Below are 21,572 nucleotides of genomic sequence, written 5' to 3'. Positions count from 1 at the left end.
ACACTGTTATCAATTATTGTCGAACCCATAGGGAAAACGCAACACTATTATCATATTATATTATTCTATTCATAATCATACACCTATGTATATTTAATACTGTCTTCTTGTGCAATTGACCTTAAAATTGTATGTGTAGGTATCAATATACAGTTTCTTCTCAATAAAGCTTTTTTCATTTTTTGTGAAGTAATAATAATTGAGATCGTTTATTCAGGAATATCAAAGGTGTAATATTGATATCAATGTTTCAATTAGTCTATATAATTAGAAATTTGTTAAACTGAACAGCAAAATTGAGTGGCGGTTTTGAAGAAGACATATTTTGGAAGCAAAAACCTAAAAATCTGAATTGGATAGAAATTTGAATTACTCAACTTCTAAATGACTTCCTTCACAGGTCAACATGGAAAATTTCAAGAATGGTCCAAATTTAATTTATGATTCAGCTTCGGCATGTCGGATAGGTTATAACTCATTTTGTAGATATATGTGAAACATTTACATCAAACATACTAGTCAAATATCGAATTGTGGTTAACTTTTTGAGTAAACTTCACTCCTTCAAATATACACACTTCGTATATGAATCACTAGTTCAAACAGTTTTTCTATGAGTCGCTTAAAAATATGTTGGTTTTCATCATCATAACGTTAGATGTCGGCTTCATTTAACATATCCCTTGAAGTTGTATTTGTCTAGAAAAATGTTAGTGTTGAATAACAATAATAATAATAATAATGACGAATTTATTGAAACTATTCGTTTCAGACTCATACAAGCTGATAGGCCCTTCTTGACCACCAGAGGAAGACGCTATTTGTCGTGGAGTTTTCAGCTCCTGGCGAGACGATGATCGTTCGAAAAGAGGAGGAAAAACCGATAAAATATCGGGCTTGCCGCACTAAGGCAGAAATCTTAGCCAGACAGATGCAGAAGGCTGTCATTCTTGGCTCATTGCGCTTGCTCAGTGCACATTATTCTTGGACTCAATGATCACTTGCCATACGTTGTGGGGAGTGGTCGTTGGTTGATAATGCAGGCGTGCCCTCCCGAATGTATCGGAGCTCCAGGGGATAGGGCCTGACCAGCGCATACTACGGTAAAAAAATAATAATAAACGAAGAAAATATTAATTATCGGATGAAATATCGAGATTTTTTCTTCGAACTTCGCAGGCTCTATCCAGACCACTCTGTCAAGGTCGTTGTTCTGATTATTGGAGTGATGTTATATGTTTTTTTCCGTTAACCAGCTATCGCACTCCTACGAACGACAATCCCCAGAAGAACTTGTGCGAGCTAAGGACTAACGAGGTCTTACCTTTTAACGTGTGATTCCTAACACGGGTTAGGCGATAGCAAGTTAAAATCGAGCATTTAGCCTGGAGCTCGAACCATCAATTCACACATTGGCCGATTGACTGAGTGTACAGAGCACGTCGAACCGCTCGGCTACCGACCAAATCCTTCTTATCCTTTACGACAATCCTCTAACGTAGGGAAGTACAAGTAATGGTTGTGGCGGCTTCTCTTCCTTGTGGAGCTCTTGCTGTCTTCCAGATAAAGCCTGTTCCACCATCACTTTGAAGTAACCATTCCGTTGGAGGTCATTTTTGACGATGCTTAGTTCTTTCTCGAGACCTTTCTTTGTATTGCAGAGCACGAAAGCACGGTCTAGTAGAGTATTGATGATTTCTCTCTCAGTCGATTGATGGTGGTTGGATTCCTGGTTCAGATACTGTCCTGTGTGAGTAGGTTTTCGATATATTTAGTGTCTTTCTTTTAAATTTTTTTGTTGTTGCTTGTATTTCATTTCATTGTAATTTCAGTTTTTGTTTGCTTGATACACTTGTTACTTTTCAGCTAATCTTTTTTTATTTTTTACCAGTGATTTTCATAAGTTACTGTATTTCCTCTTTGAATTTTTTTTCAACTTTGAACTTGTTCCATTCCACCATCATTTTTATATTTTTAAAGAAAATTTGCCATTGGGGAGCAATTTTTGTTATTGTCAGTGATTTTTCAAACTGTTGAACCTTCATTTGTTTGAACGCAATACGCAATTATATATAGTTGAAACGATTTAATTTTTATTTACAATTACCGTTGGTGAAAAAAATTATTATTATATGTGTCAAACGGCAATATATCGAAATGAAAGTTACACCACCTATAACGTGCTTTTCAGTGTTATAGTACTATAATTATCAACTACGTTTTACTCACACCTATTTCTCACTGATAATAATATAATAGTATTTTTTCCGGAATTTTCACAAATGCGATCAAGTATTCTAGGATTGGCAATTAAATGGTGAAATTCCAATCAGGCTAGGCTTGCACATGGAAATGAAAACTAAAAAATGAGTGTCGCGGTAGAAACCAATACTTATACAAGAAGAAGTGAAGAAAAAAATCGATCTCAACTTTGGTGCACCTAGTTGTAGAAAATTAGGTTGTTTCAAAAGTTTTGTCCATTTTTATGAGTTTACTTTAATCTTAGTGAATAATTCAATTCAATCGATATTAGCACCATTTGAATCAGTGTATGGTGAGTGAGAACTTTCTCGCTCATTTCGTTCAATTTTTGGACGGTGATTTGTGAAACGTGCAGACGGACGTTGCCGATTCTCTCATAATTGGACTGTGCTGTACAGTAACCATGTATTGTTTTGTGGGTTTTCACCTTTGGGTAGTGTCTTGGTGGCTTTTCGTTGTCCTACCGTTTTCATTAACGTCTCCTATTGTCGTAGAGGATCCACTTTTCATCACACGTGATGATTCTATCCAAAAAATAATCGTTATGGTTTCACAAATCCTCGCCATGGATTACTGTAGGTGGGCCACTTCGAGGTTCATCTTTGAGGCTAAACAGAACGAAATTTTGCAAATCGATGTCGAACAGTGCGTTCATTAACACCATCACTGCCAAATGCTCTGTTATTTTTTCGGGTTGTTTCGGCAGAAATTCTATATTTCAAAATAATGATCTAGAATGGAATGGAACTGACCTATACTTAATGAAAAGGAAGCTTTTTCATATCAAAACATGTCACGTAAACTTTTTATAGTAATTCTTCTCAGGAAAAGATGATGGAAGATTGTGTTATGTCATTGGAGAGAAAGGAATTTTAGTTAGTTAACTTAGTATAATTCACTAATAATAACACCGATTGAAGTTGGGTTAGGTTATGTTAGGTCCAAAGTGAGTGGATCTATTCGACCCTCCACCGCAACGCGCAAGGTTTTATTGGCAAAGCCTGAAGCCATGCCAATGACAGATTCTGGTCCGATGAAGCTGCTTGCAGCACCCTTCTTCACAAGGGAGTAAGCAGCTTCATTGCCTTTCAGGCCAGTATGGCCAGGAATCCAGACTAGAGACAATCTGTTGAATTTTCTCAATTTGCTACCAATTTAGACGTTGCTCGGTAGAAGCCAAGAGCCTCCAACGCCACTTGACTATCCGAGAATATTTTTACCGATTAAGGTTATGAAGTAGCTAATTGAACCTCTAATATATCGGATCGCCATCCTGTTTTCTAGCGATGATTGAAAATATCGCAGTTATGCTTGATTCAATCTGGTAAGCTGCGTAGGTATGCGATACATTGAAAAGTGCTTTTCATGGAGATTATTGAAATTCAGAAGTAAAAATAATTTTTGTTGTTCAATTAAATAAATCTATCATATATTAATGCCAATGTTCCATATTTTTGTTACTCACCTTATATATAAAACTATAAAAATTCTCTTTAGATTTGTTATATCAAATAACAACATATGTTTGAAATAAATAGCACATTTTTCACTTTTCAACCGACTGAGTTATGTACGCCTATGGCAGAGTCACTTGAAAGTGATTTATTACTCCGCTGCTTCAAAAAATATATTATAGAAGTTTGTTTGTGTCATTCTCATTTGTAGATGTCATTAAACATCCAAAATTATGAGTACAAATTGCAAAAATACATATTGTACTGTTTGCAAATGGTGAAGCAACAATTTACTTTAATCTCTGTTGAGTACCTAGCTGATGGTTTCATCATGCATATTCTAATTGTCAGTTTGGTATATCCCTGAAAACATTTGGCTCATCAAAAATGTACAGATCTTATCTGATAGATTTTGCTATTAGCAATTGCTCCACAATGTTTCCTGTATTTCTCTTTTCTTCTTCTTCGAATAATCCAATTCTATGGTTATATCCGCATGCTTCCTCTAAACTCACATTCAGCCTACATTCCATCCCTCTCAATTACCCCCCCTGCAGTAGAGTAACCACAATCGCACGAACAACCTCACTATTATAAACGTTATCCTTATCGGTTACAACGTTGTTATTAGCCGTAACACCTCTTCATCCGATTCAGGTGTAAAGTTGTTAAAAGTGGCACCACAGGTTTCGATGACTCATTTTCTATTTAAATATTGGGATTCTTAGTAGACCGCTCGACGACGAATTCGAAGCATGACGAGGATTTCCGTAGGATTAGAGACTCATTGTTGATGCGGGTCGGTATTTGAAATAGTCGGGTAGATTACTTTCGCTTAGGTTGACGTTGATGGAATGCGAAATCGTTCTCCCACTTGGAAAACATACCAGATATGGTTATTCATGTACTGTCTTTTCCTAGAAAGGGAAGTCTAATACAATTTACTTATAAAATTGATAAAATTCCCATCAATCGAAATGAAAGACCTTGGCGTTAATTTTGAACAAAAATTCATTTTTGTTTCAACACGTACTAAGGCTGTTTCATTCGCTAGTCAAATGTTGGGCTTCATAATAAGGAACACAAGAGAATTCAGAGAAGTAAAGGTAATAATTACGCTATTCAATGCTTATGTGAGTTCCAAACTTGAATATGAGGCGATGATCTGGTATCCCATTTACAATAATAATTATAATATTTTATTTGTAGTTCCTTTTTACACATAAATACAACAATTATTCAATCTATGAAACTAATAAAAAAACTACAAATGAGGCTATAAACAACATGTACCGGAAACGTACTGTTGATCTTAGTTCTAGCCTTGAAAAAAACGAAACTAGAGAGAAAAACAAAAAAAAGAAGAGAAACAAAAAAAAAGAGAGAGGGAAGAGGGAGAGAGAACATGCTGAATGTTCATACTGAAAATTTTTTAGAAGTATAAAATCTATGAAATCAATGACTTTCTGATTGAGCAGCGATGAGATATTTTTTGTAACAACACTTAAATGAGGAAACTTCACTAACTTTAATTTTTTTTTTAATATTATTATACAAACTATATACGTTATAACTGAAGGATCGTCGATATAAAGTGGTTCGATGGGGACGGAGATGAAAGTAACCCTCAAATTTAAACTATGTACATCGCTACGAAATTGATAATAAGTGATGATGAGGATAAAGCATTTTTAAACTGATGTAACTTCTCTGAAGACATTTTGTGACATGTTTTGTAAACCTTAAATATACGTCCATTTCGATACCTGAATTTTTTACCACGTTCCTGGGGCATATTGCTGCATCACCAGTAATAATATTAATATATCTTTCCACCAAGCTACCATTAGTACCAAAAACAAGCAGATTAGTTTTGTTTGAATTGATTTTAAGGTTATGAGCTTCAGATGTTGAAATAAGACGAGCTAGATCTTTATTCAGTTTTCGATTAGCAGTAGCAACGTCGTTAGGGTTGAATGATAGATATAGTTGTGTGTCATCCGCATACATATGTGAATTACAATGTCTTAAAACAGAAACTAGATCACAAGTGTATACACAGAATAATAAGGGTCCAAATATAGATCCCTGAGGCACTCCAAATTTGAAAAATTCCCTGCTTGATTTTCGCTTCGAGGTTTATACAAACTGTGAAGGTTCTTTGAAATAGCTTTTAATTAAATTTATAGCAGATTCAGATTATGATTCCCACATACAGCAAATTGAAGCTGTCCAAAGAAAGTTCTTGAAATTCTTACCTTTTGACGTTACATGCACTTAGGTACCCCCAAAGAGAAGTTCATTATTTTTTCCTTTTAAATCCATTTGATAATATGATATTGAATACAGGTTGACTCTCTGTTACAGTCGCATTTCTATATAATTTAATAAATAATAACATCTTTTGTGCTCCGTTCCAACAAAAATTCGTGTACATATGTGAATTACAATGTCTTAAAACAGAAACTAGATCACAAGTGAAAAGGTGCGCAAAATAATAAGGGTCCAAATATAGATCCCTGAGGCACTCCAAATTTTAAAAAAAATCACTGCTTGATTTTCGCTTCGAAGTTTCTACAAACTGTGAACGATCTTTGAAATATCTTTTAATTAAATTTACAGCTGGTTCAGGTTATAATTCTCACAGCAAATTGAAGCTGTTCAAAGAAAGTTCTTAAAATTCTTACCTTATGGCGATACAGGCACTTAGGCACTCCCAAAGAGGAATTCATTATTTTATCCTTTTAAACCCATTTGATATTATATTATTGAATACAGGTCGACTCTTCGTTACAGTCACATTTCTATATAATTTAATAAATAATAACATCCCTTGTGCTCCGCTCCAACAATAATTCAGTTTTCAAGTACCACGGCTGAACTTCAGATACGAGAAAATATTTTATTGTCAAAGTAGTAGAATGAATTCAAATCTCAGCATATTTTCTTTAACATTTCCTCTAATTGGGTGTACACTTGTTGAAAATGAAGTGATATCTACCTATCTTTTATTCTAACATTAGTGCCCTTCTGTGGTAGAAGGTATCCTTGAAAAAAATATTGAATGAAGATTTTGTGGAAGGGCAGCTTTCTTCGGGGCTAAATAGCTGCAAGCAGCGTCAAATATTTCAGGTCAAGTTTGGGAAATAGTAGAACGGAAATATTTTATTCTTGTTTGAAAAATTATCGTAAACAATTCATTGTGAAAAATATTCACCCAGAAATGTTAGTAATGAACAAAATGCGATTCAAGTAGAAACATACATGATTATCACGGGCTTGGTGACATGAACAACTGTTGAGGAAGAAGATAATAATGCATTATCAGCTGATACTGTGGCAGATAATAATTGTATAGCAAAATTTTTAAATTCAATTGATTATGGTAGACATCAAGAAAATCTAAGCTACCAAGATACGTCAAATCTTGATGATGATTCGATACAATATGTAGAGAATCAACAGAAGCAGATATCTATATATGTTGAACAAGTTATCATCTTAAAATGAAAGACTAAAACAAATCTTTATATTTTTTATTTGCTTAACAATACTTATTTTTTATCTGGAATACATTTAGTAGAAAGCATTAAACACATTTTTTTTCAGTGAGACTCATTTCGGTACAGTTTCGTTTGTAGGAAGCATCTAGAAGATCTCTCTGAAGCGTTGAACAATAGTCCGCCATTATTGAGATGCTCCATCTTCCCTGATATCTTTTTCCATCTCCTAAATATTTTGGTGAAATCGTTCACCTTGCTCTCCACTCACATCTCCTGAATTTTCTGGAAAGAAGTCGAGGTGGAAAGGAGAAAATGAACTTCTAAATTAATTAGTTTGAAACGCTTTCAACAAGCCCCTGGCTACTTGTCTGTAGTTACGGTCTATTTTATTGCCTAAAATTTCCTCTATGGCCTCTTTGAAGATAATTCACCTTCATAAGACTTCTAATCTCTGGTCCAACGAAAACCACCATTTTTTTCAGTTCTCCAAATGAAAGTGTTCTTTAACATTGGAGTTCGAGGTGTACTGAGTTGAACCTCAAAACGATTAGCAGTCATAGTCCGTCGGGTATTTCTGATATGCATCGCTTTTGGTGGAATAAAATGTGCCAAGTCACTTGAACACTAATCGTGGAAGTATCTACAGAAGGTAGACAAATGTTTTTTTAGATGTTCCAGACTATCGAGGTTGCAAGTGATGTTCGCGTCTCCAATCAGGAGACTTGAATCCAGCAGCTTCAGGGTATGCTTAGGGGATGCTTTGCCACTGAGAGGCTTGGAAACTTAGGTATTATAAGTATTTGTGTCATTTTGCATGTCTTGGAAGTAACTTTAAAAATTGTTTCATCAATCCTGGCTTTATGTGACGCGGTGGTAGAAGAGTTTCAAGAGGAGGCAGCAAAGTTTCATGTAGGACGTTCTTTTCGTCAACGTTAAGCTCTCTCGGGGGCCAACGGCGTTCTTCATTTATCAAGTAATGATAGTTATGGCCTGTATACATTCAAAAACAATTATAAAAGTCAAATTGTACCTATATATTCATGACTTCAAGTCTCAAGACTTCAAAAAATCTCTTTAAATAATACAATTTTGCGTTTTGCAAAATAACCAGACGTTCTGAGTACTTTTTTAGTTTTTAGGACAGCTAAATTCATAGAAATCAGGTGAAAACCTCCAGAAAGCTATTTTTTTGCACACTTGTATTATTTGTTATATTTTGAATTACGCTGGATCTAATGAGGATTTCAGAGACGGATGAGTTCTTGATTATAATGATGTTTAGTATTGAAAATTGTTTTTTACTTAAATAATGATGGAAAATGAAATGAAGGCTTGGACTATACTGAATTTTTCGATATTTTCAATATAAATATAAATGTTTATAACTTTTGAATGAATGGAAAAAAAAATTACAACTCTGAGATTATTCGTTAGACTTTGTGAATATGATTTAAAAAAGTTGAAAAATTCACATTTTTCGATTCTTTGTAAACTTTTCATTATGCCACACTGCTGAGCTGTAAATTTCCATCTTTTATTGCAAATATCTCGGTTTCTATCGCAAATATGTCAAAAGTGATTTATGACGATTTTATAGAAAATTTTAATTCCTACATTTTTTGTTCGTTCTTTTTTTTCACTTTTCTCATGTTTTTGAGATATTCTCAAAAATGTGATTTTTGTGATAGTTTTCAATCATTTTTTATCCCCCATCAACTATGAAACCTTTAAGTGTATCCTCATTTTATTGGACTAACGAATTTTTTTGAAATTCTGTAAATCACTGTTCAACTTACTAAGCAATGTTGATGAAAATGTCAGGTCTGATTATTGTTTCATTTCATTTCAATACAACATGTAAAATGTCGTGACTGGTTTCAAAGAAATAATAACATCAAGAAAAGTATTATACGTTCAGAAAAAACTAGTAGTTACTACATCCTTAATTGACTCCAAACTCTTCCTCATTCGAAACGTTCCCAAAAAAATAATCGAATCAACAATTACATCTAGATCATGATAATTCAGATAATTTTGTCGAAGACTCTGGGTCTAGACTATTAATTATAAATAATCCGTACATGGTCAGACAAGGTTAAATATCTTGTGATTCTTGGGGTGATATTTAATGTTATTGAGTTATTAATATGCCTGTTCTGGTGATTTTTTCAATTTCAAGCTCACTTGCACCATTAACACGTCAATCATCATTAAATGTTTTTCAATAGATGCTTATAAAAGTGGTCTTGTTAGTACTTAGATGATTCGGTGATTAATATACAGACAAGTGTCACTTACAGACGATTATGTACGCATGGTGTATCAATTTTAGCCTTGCTTTGGTATTTTGAAGAGTTATTTCAGAGAATAGCGTTTATCAAACAACTTGTTGTAAGTAACCTTGTCTCGGGATTTGCAGAACAAGATCTTCACTTTTTTAAATCAACAGGTTCTGCAGTTCTAGTGATTAGGAAAAGTGCTTGTTTTAGATAGGATCGGAGTGTAGATTAATGATGCTCGAACCTAGTAAGAATTTGTGAAATGTAACAAAATATCGCCCTTTAGAACCAATTCAGCTGGTAATGAATAGACTTTACCTTCTTGTTTGAAAGATAATTTTCGAATTTGATACATGTATAAATTTCATCTCTACTTACGAAGATGCCATCGATCGGATTGATATGGACCAAGCTCGTCTTCGGTTCAATCAGGTTGGAGCCTAGCTCCCTTACCCTTGTAGCTGATTTATGTCAGAAGGACAAATGGGTTCATGACTAAGAGATGGTGGCGGTATGAAAGTCCTCAGACATCAGTACCGCCCTTTACGCGGTACTCCTACCTGGCTGAGGTGGGATGGATGAAAAATTTGTTCATCCGTTAACGGGGGACATGAGGGCCTCATTAGACAGAGTGTCGGGGCCTTCTATATCGAGAGGGGTCATCTACAGCATAATCTATAGCTTCCCTAACTAACGGGTTTTCTTGAGTTTCCGCGCTATCAAAAACTCGCCGATTCCTCGACTGAATGGACTGCCGAATGAAAGGCAGTTGCATATCTCTGCGGATGGCTTCATTCTGCACGAACTATGGAGTATTCACAGCCATCTAAAGTAGCTTATTTTGTAGTCTCTCCAGGATGGAGATGTTAGACGGAGCCGCTTGTCCTCAGACGCCTGAAACATACATGATAACAGGCTTGATCCTTGCTTTAACGTACATAATGTACGGGTTCCTGGTGAGCCTATGGTCTATTAGAAGACCGAAGTACTTTACCCGCGCTTGCCAGTCGATCTCCTTTCCAGAGATTCTCACTTTTCTGGCCGGAGAAGATTTCAATCCTCCCATGGTTACCGCCTGAGTCTTGTGTCGTTCACTCGGCTCTTCCATTCGAGGTACCAGCGCTCGAGGTCGTCCAATGCACGTTGCATATAGATGAACCCGGAGCTCCCAACCCATGGAAGATGAGAGGAGAGCCGTGTAGACGGCGTATAGAGATATCTTCACACGCTCAGACTTCGGAAGGTCGCTGGTGTAAAGAGAGTACAGCGTGGGGATCGATATGAAACTCAAACCACGAACGTGAGTTCCTTAGGCAGCAATTACAAAGCCAAACTTCAGATTTGACTTCCTGATGAGGTTCACAATCTCTTTTTCCACAGCTTTCGCCTCAAGTAGTCATCTAGATGATAGATGATACCAGAGTCTAAGATCTTCACAGTCTTATCATCGGAATCGGCTGGGTCATATAGCCAACTTTGAATTCTCCTGTCCTTGGTAACGACAAATCGAAACAATGGTGAAATCATAAATGCAACGTTTTTGGGTTCTAATATTTTCTAATTTTCTGCTTGCAGAGAAAGATATTAATGGTTTGTGTTCTCTGTTGATCTTGAAGATGGCGACTTCGTCGAGAGAAATGTGGTTACCTTCTCCTACTCAGGGTTATTCTTGTGTTCAAATCTTGCTTTCATGACCCAGGCACTACCACTACTGATGGCAGATGATACAGCGCTGTCTGGTATAGGGACCATAGAGGCAACACTTCTGATTCTGTTATCATCTTATATTCTCATAATTCATTTGTTTTTCTTGTGCCACTCCAAAAGTCCATGAAAATAGTCTGGGCTCGAAAAAATTGCAAAAGTTATAAACAATTTAGTAAAAGAAGGGGGGTTTGGCTTTTTGCAAATATCTCTGAAAATATTGAAGATATCCGAAATTTGAAAAGAGATCCTTAAAGAGAGGGAAATTTCCTAAAAATTATGTAAAATCATTTTTATGTAACTTTAAATGATAAGAATACGAATAAATTTGAATGTTGAAAAAAATTCATTGCTTCAATTGAATTTTTCACTTTTTAACCTCTTTGATTATTATTAACAAAGAGAAAAATATTTTTTTTTATTTTTCCAACAGGAATCTTTTCTGAAGGCTTTCAAGTGAAAAAAAATTTGAGGATTCTAGGGTTTTTATGTAAATTTAGAACTTGTAAAAATTTTTTAATTAACAAAAGTATATCTAATAAAATAATTACAGGAAAAAAATTTTTCATGGATTTTCGATTATTCAAGTGTCTAGAAAGAAAGTATGCAATTTTTTTTCTCAATATTTAATGGGTTAAAATATATTTTGTTGTCCGTATCGGTCAGCGCGTACGGAATGCGCATAGCCCGCTTTTCGCCTAAAAATTAAAACTATAAATATTGGTGATAGATATCCAGGAGGTAGGACTTATTTTAGTAAATTTTCTCCTCTTCAAGAATCTTTTTTCAAATTTCAGATAACTTCAATATTGTCTGACATATTTGCAAAAAACCAAACCTCCCCTTCAATGTCAGTAAGTTGTTTATAAATTTTGCAATTTTTTCGAACCCCTCTTGAAAATTTTTAAAAATTTCTAGAGGTCATTCTGAATCGAATGAGTCCTGCATCATAATTTTCGGTGCCCTTGGACAGAAGTTCCAAGAAGGTATCTTGTGGCCCAGACTAAAATGGTTAGAGAAAGAACTGTTGATACATCAAGGTTCGTTTATATATTTCTGTTAGTCAATTAGGTCACCATAAAAGTAAATTCTGTGTCAAAAAATTCAACATCAGGACATTTGGATCTCTATGTTGAAGATGGCTTCAAAAATGGGTACTAAAAACAAGTGTTTCCACACCTTTAAAGAGCACAGGCAGGGACTACGGTAATAATAATTTTGAATGAGTATGAAATATGTATACAGAAAAAATACACGCATACAAAATATCCAGTCATATCCAATTCAGTCATGGGTCTCCTGTGAATATTTAATCAATAATACTAATGATAATGATATTAATCGATTTTATTGCCGAAGAAAAACAAAAACCTGATCAGATCAGAAAGGTATCCAGTATGTGAAAAAAATTTAAAAAATCTAATCTCCACAGTACTTCCAAAGGATAGTGGGCTACTGAGATCAGATATAACTGGGGATTGAATGGAAAAGTATGACGGGGAACTCGAAACTGTCAAATATAAATAACATGCGGGAAAGAAGTGAAGCTGCCTATTTAAAAAAAACTGGAAGATTTATTTCGACATAGACGTATTTCAATGACATATACGTATTTCAATGATCCTAACCCTGAGGTTTTATACATATAGAGTCACATTGAATATTCGCTATATCAAGTAACGGCCGAATCAATCTGAAAAACAACTTTTTATGCTTTTACTCTTTGTATTTGTAACTTCAAACGAATAAACTCTCTCACTATAAGTTCTATAATGCTTGATAGTACTTCATTTTCAGTTTAAAGTAGTATGTGGCTTGTCTATAGCTGCACTTGCTTCTTTCAATAAATTGATGGATATAGCCGTTGCTACGTGGTAGAAGATCATCCTGAAAATGATAATTGTATTAGTTTGAAAATGTCCTCCTAGGATAAAACTGCAGTAACGTTACTTACAAATGAAAGTGATAAACAAACAGAGAAAGTTTAATTTCTCATTTTTCACTTCGAATAACCTTTCTTGCAACTTTGAATCTGTTCGACTAGCCCGTTTCTTCAAAATCTTGGAAAACAATGCTGCCTCATTGACTGATTACTTCTCACCCTGTATTTTCATAAAAAAATTACAACAATATTGTTTTCTGCTCGTTTGTACATAACCTTTGTTGGATATATTTCACATTATTCTGGGCACAAATTTGGTTGTTCATAAATATCACATTTGCATAAATCATAGCAAGTTGCTTCTGTTGTTTTGTTGCATTGCCTACAGCCAAGATGTTGGTTTTACAGCCCTTTTTTCATCAGGTGTCTATAGGCAATGTCCAGTAAGTAGCCCTGTGATTATTCTGACCCAGTTGAGGGTGAATATACGTTATAAAAATAATATTTTTTTTCAGACCCCTTCATTTTTTGAGTTTATGTAATTCAGAAAAAGATTCATTTTGTTCCTACTCTGTCCTAAGTTGACATTTGAGACATTACTGCGATCCACTTAAAATATGACGATTTTCAGAATTCAACACATATATGTTACACAACTTTTTTTTGTTTGAAGGTGGTTGACAATGTTTCGTGGTTTATTTCTTCAGTTCGGACTTCCATTGTCTAATATAATATAAATTGATCCAAAATCCCTGAAAAAAATTAAAAAATAAAAAGATTAACCAAAAATAACAATTTTATTAAAACAAAAAACTGAAATTACAAGGAAATAATATACAAGCTACAACCAGAAAAATAAAAAATTGAAATATTAATAAAAGCTGAAAATTAAAAAATATTGTTAACAAAAATGAAAAATAATCCACAAAGAGGAACACTGGTTTAGGAGAAAATTCAAGGAAGCATATGTTGTCCAACAACGCATTTAGTCAAGCTAGCGTAGAGATACGTAACGTATGGAAACCTGTTATCAAGCGAAAAACGACCAACTCCCGCCAAACGGTCATCTCCCGCTAAAAATGATGAAGCGGAAAGAGTGGATAGGTGAAAGTTGAAAGCACCCGAATGACCTATAAATAATCGGATCTCGGAGGAATGAGTCCAGTTATCACCCGAAGACGATTGTGGATACTAACAATCGAAACGTCGTGACGTAACTTGATTTGGAATCTTTCAATTTTAATTTTAATTTTTCAGTTTTGTTAAAAATATTTTTTAATTTTCAGCTTTCATTAATATTTCAATTTTTTATTTTCTGGTTGTAGCTTGTATGTTATTTCCTTGTAATTTCAGTTTTTTGTTTCAATAAAATTGTTATTTTCGGTTAACCTTTTTATTTTTTCCAGGAATTTCAAATCAATTTATATTATATTAGACAATGGAAGTCCGAACTGATGAAAAATTTTTTTTTTGCTTTCTTAGAAGTTCTTTTTATGTATCGATAATATATTCAACAATCACATGGTATACTCTGGTCAAAAGTATTCGAAAAGGTGCTGTCCTCCGACCGAAATAAAATCCAGGCCTTTGGCCCATTGACCCGATTTTCCGCGACATTTCTCCGCGCTCTACGCCTATGCATGTTATGTTAATCTTGATACCACGTAAATAATTCCTGTAAAACGCCGCTAAGCTTCGTCCAATCCGATCCCGAGAGACATAATTTGATTTCACGGTACAATGTCGGAATGTCAGGGGCTTGTATAATGATGAATCTTATCTCAAAACACGAATGCGAACTGTTAACCCGAGTTTTAAAATGTTTTTCGGGGTTCTTTTAAGGCTCTTTTTTCGGCTACCGTTGTTCGAGATTCCGAGAAATCCAATATAGCCAGAATAACGACTTTTTTCTATCAGTTCGATATCAATTTTGGGTGTGCGATTCAAATTCCATAGAGTGGCGCTCGGTTTCTGGATAATGAGCGTTTATTGTACAGGGCGAAATCAATAATTTTTGTCTCGTTCCAAAAATTATGTGAACCTGAAGAGGATTGATTTCAAAACTCAGTAGAATAATTTAATTCTAAACAATGTTGTACATCGCTTTCTTATAAACGAACCAAACAGATAATAAATGTACACTGGCTATCAGTATAAGCGTATATTTGTTGCTGATCAGCCTATAGCTCCAACTCCTCTAAAGAAAGTCAGTAATTAATCAACTCCCACACCGCAAGGTAATCATTGAGTCTGAGAATTATGTGCGCTGAGGAGACACATCGATTCAAGAATGCCAACTCGTGCTAGTTACTTTGAGAAATACATGTGAATACCCATTTATTTTATATGGATGATCTTCTTAAAGTGCATGCTCCTGGTGAAATGATGCTCCATCAATCCTTAAGGGTGATAAAAAAGTGCTCATATGTTATTGGAATGAAAATTAGGAGTATAGAAAAATGTGCAAAAAAGTTGCTGCCACAAATATGCTTGGTGTTCCGATCCTACTCTACTCAAGTGTGTTCCAGAATAGCTGTATCAACTCGACTTGAAGACCTAAAAATTGAATTTCACAGACTCCTGTCGAAATATCTTTGAAAGTAATAAATTAGTTACTCTATAAAGGATTGATATTTATGTGGGGGTTATTTTCGTTTATGGCAAGAAAGTGAAATTAATCATCCATGAAAACATTCACGAGTACTTCATTAGGAATAACGTGAACCTCATTCTTCCTAAACATAGACAAAGAAATTGGAACCTTTGGTGTAGTAACGAATATTACTGGAGTTTAATCCCAACATCAAACCATTATTTTTAATATCTTGTGATGTGTTTCGATCACAAAGTCATCTTCATCATCTTCAAAACTAAACTGTTTAGTTTAATCTTCCTTTTGAAGATAATCACTTGATGACTGAAACACGTGTCGAGGTGTTGAATATTACTGGATTAAGCTCCAGTAATATTCATAAACAAAGAAATACAAAAAGAGGTCCACGCTATACGGTTTTCGAATCATACAATCATTCACTACTGACAATCAGAGAAGAAGGCAGACGGCATATTTTTAAGAATATAATTTTCGGTTTGTTGTGACGATTATAGAAAACAATAGAAAACAGAAAGTAGGGAATCAATACTAGTATTAGTTATTAGAATTATCATAACCTCAACAACTATATACATATCTCTTAGACAAATGAGTTAATTCGAAAACTTCAATAAATCTATCATCTTCGTAGCAGTTTGCATCCTTAATCGACCGTTCTGCGTTTATGCATTCCTGGGAGACCGTACGCTTTGGAGTTTGGAGTCTCTTCATAACAGAAAGACTGGCAGCAGTCCACATCCTCTCTTTTGCATGATCTGTTTCCAACTCTACTACTCGTTCAGCAAAAGATATCGAAGTCGTATCAGTTTACTCCGGTAGCTACACAAGGAAAGGCCGATTCTTCTTTAAACAACATTGAAGACCTCGGCTCATCTTTGCTTCCCTTCGGTCAAGTGGGCTCATGTCAGAAACTGAGGGACTTATCATGGCCTGTCAGGATTGTTTTCAACACCTTGGATCACCTTAGTCGCGTGATGTGTGTAAAGGACCTTGACATCAGATGCAGGGCTTGCATTAGGCAAGCTAAATATTTGCTGTCGACATGTTCAGTATATGCATATACCTAAGAATGTATAATTACAGCCTTCGGAACTTCTATGGTATTGACGAGAAACCAGTGTTGTTATATGCTCCGGGAGATATCGAGTTCGTTGTAAAGGATTAGGGGTGCCAAATTTATTGGTACTACTCATTCACCTCAGGAAGATACAAGTTAATGAGCCTGATAGAGAGAATACTATACGAAAGGAAGAGAAAAAACGGAGAAGTAATCATTTTGTCAACGCTGCGCCTCTACTTATATCACTTTATTGAAATTGTTTTTCTGATTATAGGAGTCCTAGGTGAATTGATGCCTTCACTGCTCTCCAATTTCATCAAAATAGTACATCAGCTACAGGTAATTGAATAAATGTATATTAAGGTAATATGAACAACATAATATGTAGGTAGAAATTAAAAAATGGATTAATTATTCATCAGAGAAAAGGAAAAATACAATATACAGTCTTTCGGATGACATGGAGATGAGTTTATTCTCAAAATGATAATAAGTTTCTCAAAATAAAATACAATAATGTAATAATTGTGCACTTTCATTCAGAGATATTTCGAATAAACAAGTATCCACTAAGGCAGTGCCTGTGCGTGGATGATTTACCTATTCCAAATATTGACAATAATTAGTACACTTTAAAATCGGGTTCAGTTGCATCTCTATGTATAAAATTATGTATAATTCACTAAAATGTTGTAACATAATAAAAATATAGTAAATGTAATAAAATTAGGCTAATGAGCCTTATACATACAATTATTGAAACATAAATATCATAACGTAGCTAACAAACATAAATAATCAACAAGAATAAAATATATTGAATATTCTAATATTCAAACAAAGAATGGACAGCCTTACGTTCTAAACAAAGAACATAATGTTTAGTCTTTTTTTTTGAAGGAATATATGTTTGTGGCTTCTTCGTTTTCCGTCGGCAAAAAGTTATAAAATTTACTAAATAAAAAAGTATGATTTCTCTGTCCTATTCTCTTTCTGGCTGGTTTCATTTTCAGAGAATTATTCTCTTTCAGACGAGTTTGGTAGTTAAGGCTGATGAGTGGGAGATTAAATCTGTTTTTGAATTGTCTTATCACAATTTTATAGTAATAGTGCTGACGCAAATCAAAGACTTCCGTTTCTGCAAATAGTAGGTCGGAGGAATACCTAATTGGTTTGGAAGATATAATTTTCAAAAATATTTTTTGTATTACTTCAAGATTCTGCAAGTGAGCATTTGTTGCTGCCCACCAAGCTAGAATACCGTAAGTAAGTCGTGTTTCCACAATGATTGATAAAGAATTTTGAGATACTTGAAATCCAGTATTTGCTGAAAGTATTTGAATCTATATAGGAAATAACGTAGAGTTTTACAGACTAGCACCAGGTGTTTATCCCACCTAAGATGACAATCCACTATTATGCCCAGATATTTCGCATTATTGTCTCTTTTAATCGTAATAGTTTCATATCAATTATTTTTCATAGCAATAAACTGATGAATTTCTATTTAGGGGTTATTAAGGGTGTTTTTGAAATTTGGACTTCAACATCAAAGCAACACAGTTGGTAAGTTTCAAGTGACAGGAGATGAAACCATATAGCTTCGATGCCAGGTGAATATAAAACTTCCGTGATATATAGTTTTGTACATGCGTGGACTTCGAATAGAATTCATTCTGTATCGAGTATTAGGATTACGTTTGAGAGTTAGCTTCTCGCAGATTTCAGGGAGGATCTAAAAAATATATGGTCTGTCCCCTACATTTTTCAGATGATGATTCGTAACGCCTTCCTAAATGATTATGCCATACAACAAATGAGTTGTACCAATTCTTTGTAAACAAGTTTTAGATTCCTGAGTTCTAGAATATTTTTGGGGAATTTGGATTTCAACATTGCTCATTGGAGTTTTGGTGAAGTTGCTCATATACGCATTCCATTTTAGATTACTGTTCAGACATTACCTGGATATTTTACTGCCATTGGAATATTGATTAGTAGCCTAACAGATTTTCATGACAGTAAATGGCCCAAAACAAAATGTTTCCCAGTTAAACCTCGATAGTTTACTACTGATGTGCATGTACGATTATTTGTTTCAGGATATCATAGTATTTTTTTGTAAGAAGACCATACCATCAGCGTAGTTACTTTTGCAGGAAATGGGCAGTTGGAAACCAAATTAATGTCAATTTTGGCTCTAGTTTACCATTTTATCTTTTCTTAGCTTTCATTTTCATAAACTATCGACAAACATACATTAGAGTATTTCAAAATATGTCATTGTCAAAAATAACAATTAATCATCCCTCTATAGATCCAACCCTACGTTATTCCTAGAAACACACTTTTGTGCAAACAGTTATGATTCCACCTTTAAACTAGAGTCGTTAACAATGAATACAATGATTATTTTTCTAAAGATCTATTACTATACTCGCACTAGCAGGTACCCTGTATTCTGAGGAGTGTTACAAAAGAAATACGTTGGGCGTTGTCCTTTGTACCTAAACAAATGTACTATTTTTCTTACTAAAAGTTTGCACACGACAAAAAAATGAAACCTTTGGCGCCGGGCTGTCGAGGACAGACACCTTCTGGAAAAATACATTGTTAAACTTGTGAAAGAGTGTGCATTTTGGGCCCCATTCACTGTAGCGATGTGGTATGGAATGGTGATAATATAACATGTATTTATATTACTTCCACATAGCCCAATACAGGCTTTTAGATCTCCCTTTACGAAATTGAAAAAAAAATTTTTTTTCCAATTTTAAATATGTAGGTAGGTAGCTGTAGTTTTAGATGGTAGAAAAATTAGACTTTGATCAAGAATAGAAGAAGACTCAACAAATGGAAAAAATTGGGTTCAACATTTTTTTTGACTCAACAATAATCTGATGGAAATTTTAGTCTCTTGAATTGTTGAGTGTCAGGCGGAGAATACGTCTGAATACTTTCATATTTTTGAACGAATTTATGTGTTTGTGTTATGTTTTTCCGTTAACCGTTAAGGACTAACGAGGCCTTACCTTTTAACGAGTGATTCATACATGGAAGATAACAATACTGGTATTTCTAGTATAAAGCTTTAATCAAAGCGTTCGCAGAAGTTATCAAGGAATTGTGGTCAGAAGATTCATTCGAAAGAGTAATAAACACTGCCCACTATAAAAGTCATATTCAAAGATTTGCCCCTCGACTCATGGGACCTGCCCATCAAGACCCCCGGGAATTCCTTCGGTATCTTTTAGAAGGTTTGCATGAGGACCTCAATAGTATTACAATAGAAAAATTGAGCAGCAGCGGAAAAGCGCAAGAGTCCTGGATGAGATATTTGAACGTAAACAACTCTAAGATTTTAGACAATTTCATTGGTCAGTCAAAATCTACTATGAAGTGCACACACAGTTGACTGATGTTACTGATGAATAGTAACCTTCGATCGTTTCTGGGATTTGTCTTTCCCCATACCACAAAGAACTGGCCAATTGAATCACATTGCTTGGATTCCTTCACAAGAGAGGAAACTCTGGATGGAGATGTTCGAGGTGCAAGGAAAGAAGAAAATGCACAAAGGCCCTACCAATCCATAAGTTTTCCCGTATTCAATTCAAAAAGATTCTCCTCAAATTGAATATTGTCAACTTTTCTTTAGAAGGATTAGATATGAGCAGTTGTGCAGCAGACAATGTGGCTTCTTGTCTTTATAATCTATATGCACTCTCGAATCACATTGGGACTACTTACAACTGGCACTGTGAAATTGGCCGCGGTGGTAGTGCGCCCGACTCACGATCATTAGACCGTGGGTTCGATTCCTGCCTCGACCAGATATTTTTCTCGAGAGAATTTATCTGGTTGAAGCTGGGATGATTCTGCAAGCGTGTTAGGAATCACACATTAAAAGGTGAGACCTCGTTAGTCCTTAGCTCACACAAGTTTCTCAACTTCTGAAAGTTGTCGTTCATATGGGGGCGACAACGGAAAAACAGATTTTTCAAACAGATTACACATCATATTGCAGACACCCACATAGTGGCACGTGGCATGAATACAAAGATTCACACGTGTCCCCAATTTCACCAAAATCGCTTGTGAGTGAGAACGGATATGTCCTCTTTTATGAAGAGGATACAAAGCAGCACTTTTGAGGTGTTTTTTTCTCTTTTCATAAACCAAATTCTGGTAATTGATTTGTATTTCATGATTCTTATTGCCTGAAGTGGTAATAATATCTCAATTCCTAATTTACATGTTAGTGACTTCCATAATTGAATAGAACTGGCCGATACTTGATGAAAATCCATATTAAAACTCATAAATAAAGTTTATTGTAAGATTTTTACTGTAAAGTGTTTTACAAAAACCGCGACACCTGTTTCGCTATACAATAGCTTTCTCAGGTGTAAACTATTTTATACTTTACGCTCGAGAAAGCTATTGTATAGCGAGACACATGTCGCGGTTATTGTAAAACCGTTTATAGTGAAAATCATACAATAAACTGTATTAATGAGTTTTAGTGACTACCTGTTATGTACCTAACATTGACCTAATTTCTATTTCTGATTTATATAAGTGGGTTAACAACGTTCTGTTTGGAGTTTTCAATTTCGAAATTTTCAAAGACATCTAAAAGCCTGTTGTCATGTACTGTGGCAGTCTCAGGCGTGTTCAGTGAAACGCGGTACTATAGTTCGCTTACTTTCACCTACATACCTTTTGTCCCTATCCTCACAGCGTATGTCATAATCTCTGGCATTTTTTCTGTGTTTCGGATTGCCCAACACTCATTGGAGTGTACGGGTTTT

The 21,572-nt window shown here is 34.8% G+C and overlaps 1 long non-coding RNA gene across 1 annotated transcript in view; it reads left to right on the top strand.

Annotated features, from left to right (window-relative positions):
• Positions 1–21,572, top strand: part of LOC141482424 (uncharacterized) — a 442,404-nt gene that overhangs the window by 219,071 nt on the left and 201,761 nt on the right. The window lies entirely within an intron of this gene.

This window comes from Leptinotarsa decemlineata, unplaced genomic scaffold (genome assembly GCF_025532065.1).
Source record: "Leptinotarsa decemlineata unplaced genomic scaffold, Ldec_3_MD MMD2_tig00001064_RagTag_RagTag, whole genome shotgun sequence".
Classification (NCBI taxonomy): domain Eukaryota; kingdom Metazoa; phylum Arthropoda; class Insecta; order Coleoptera; family Chrysomelidae; genus Leptinotarsa; species Leptinotarsa decemlineata.
This window is presented reverse-complemented; position numbering and strand designations above follow the sequence as displayed.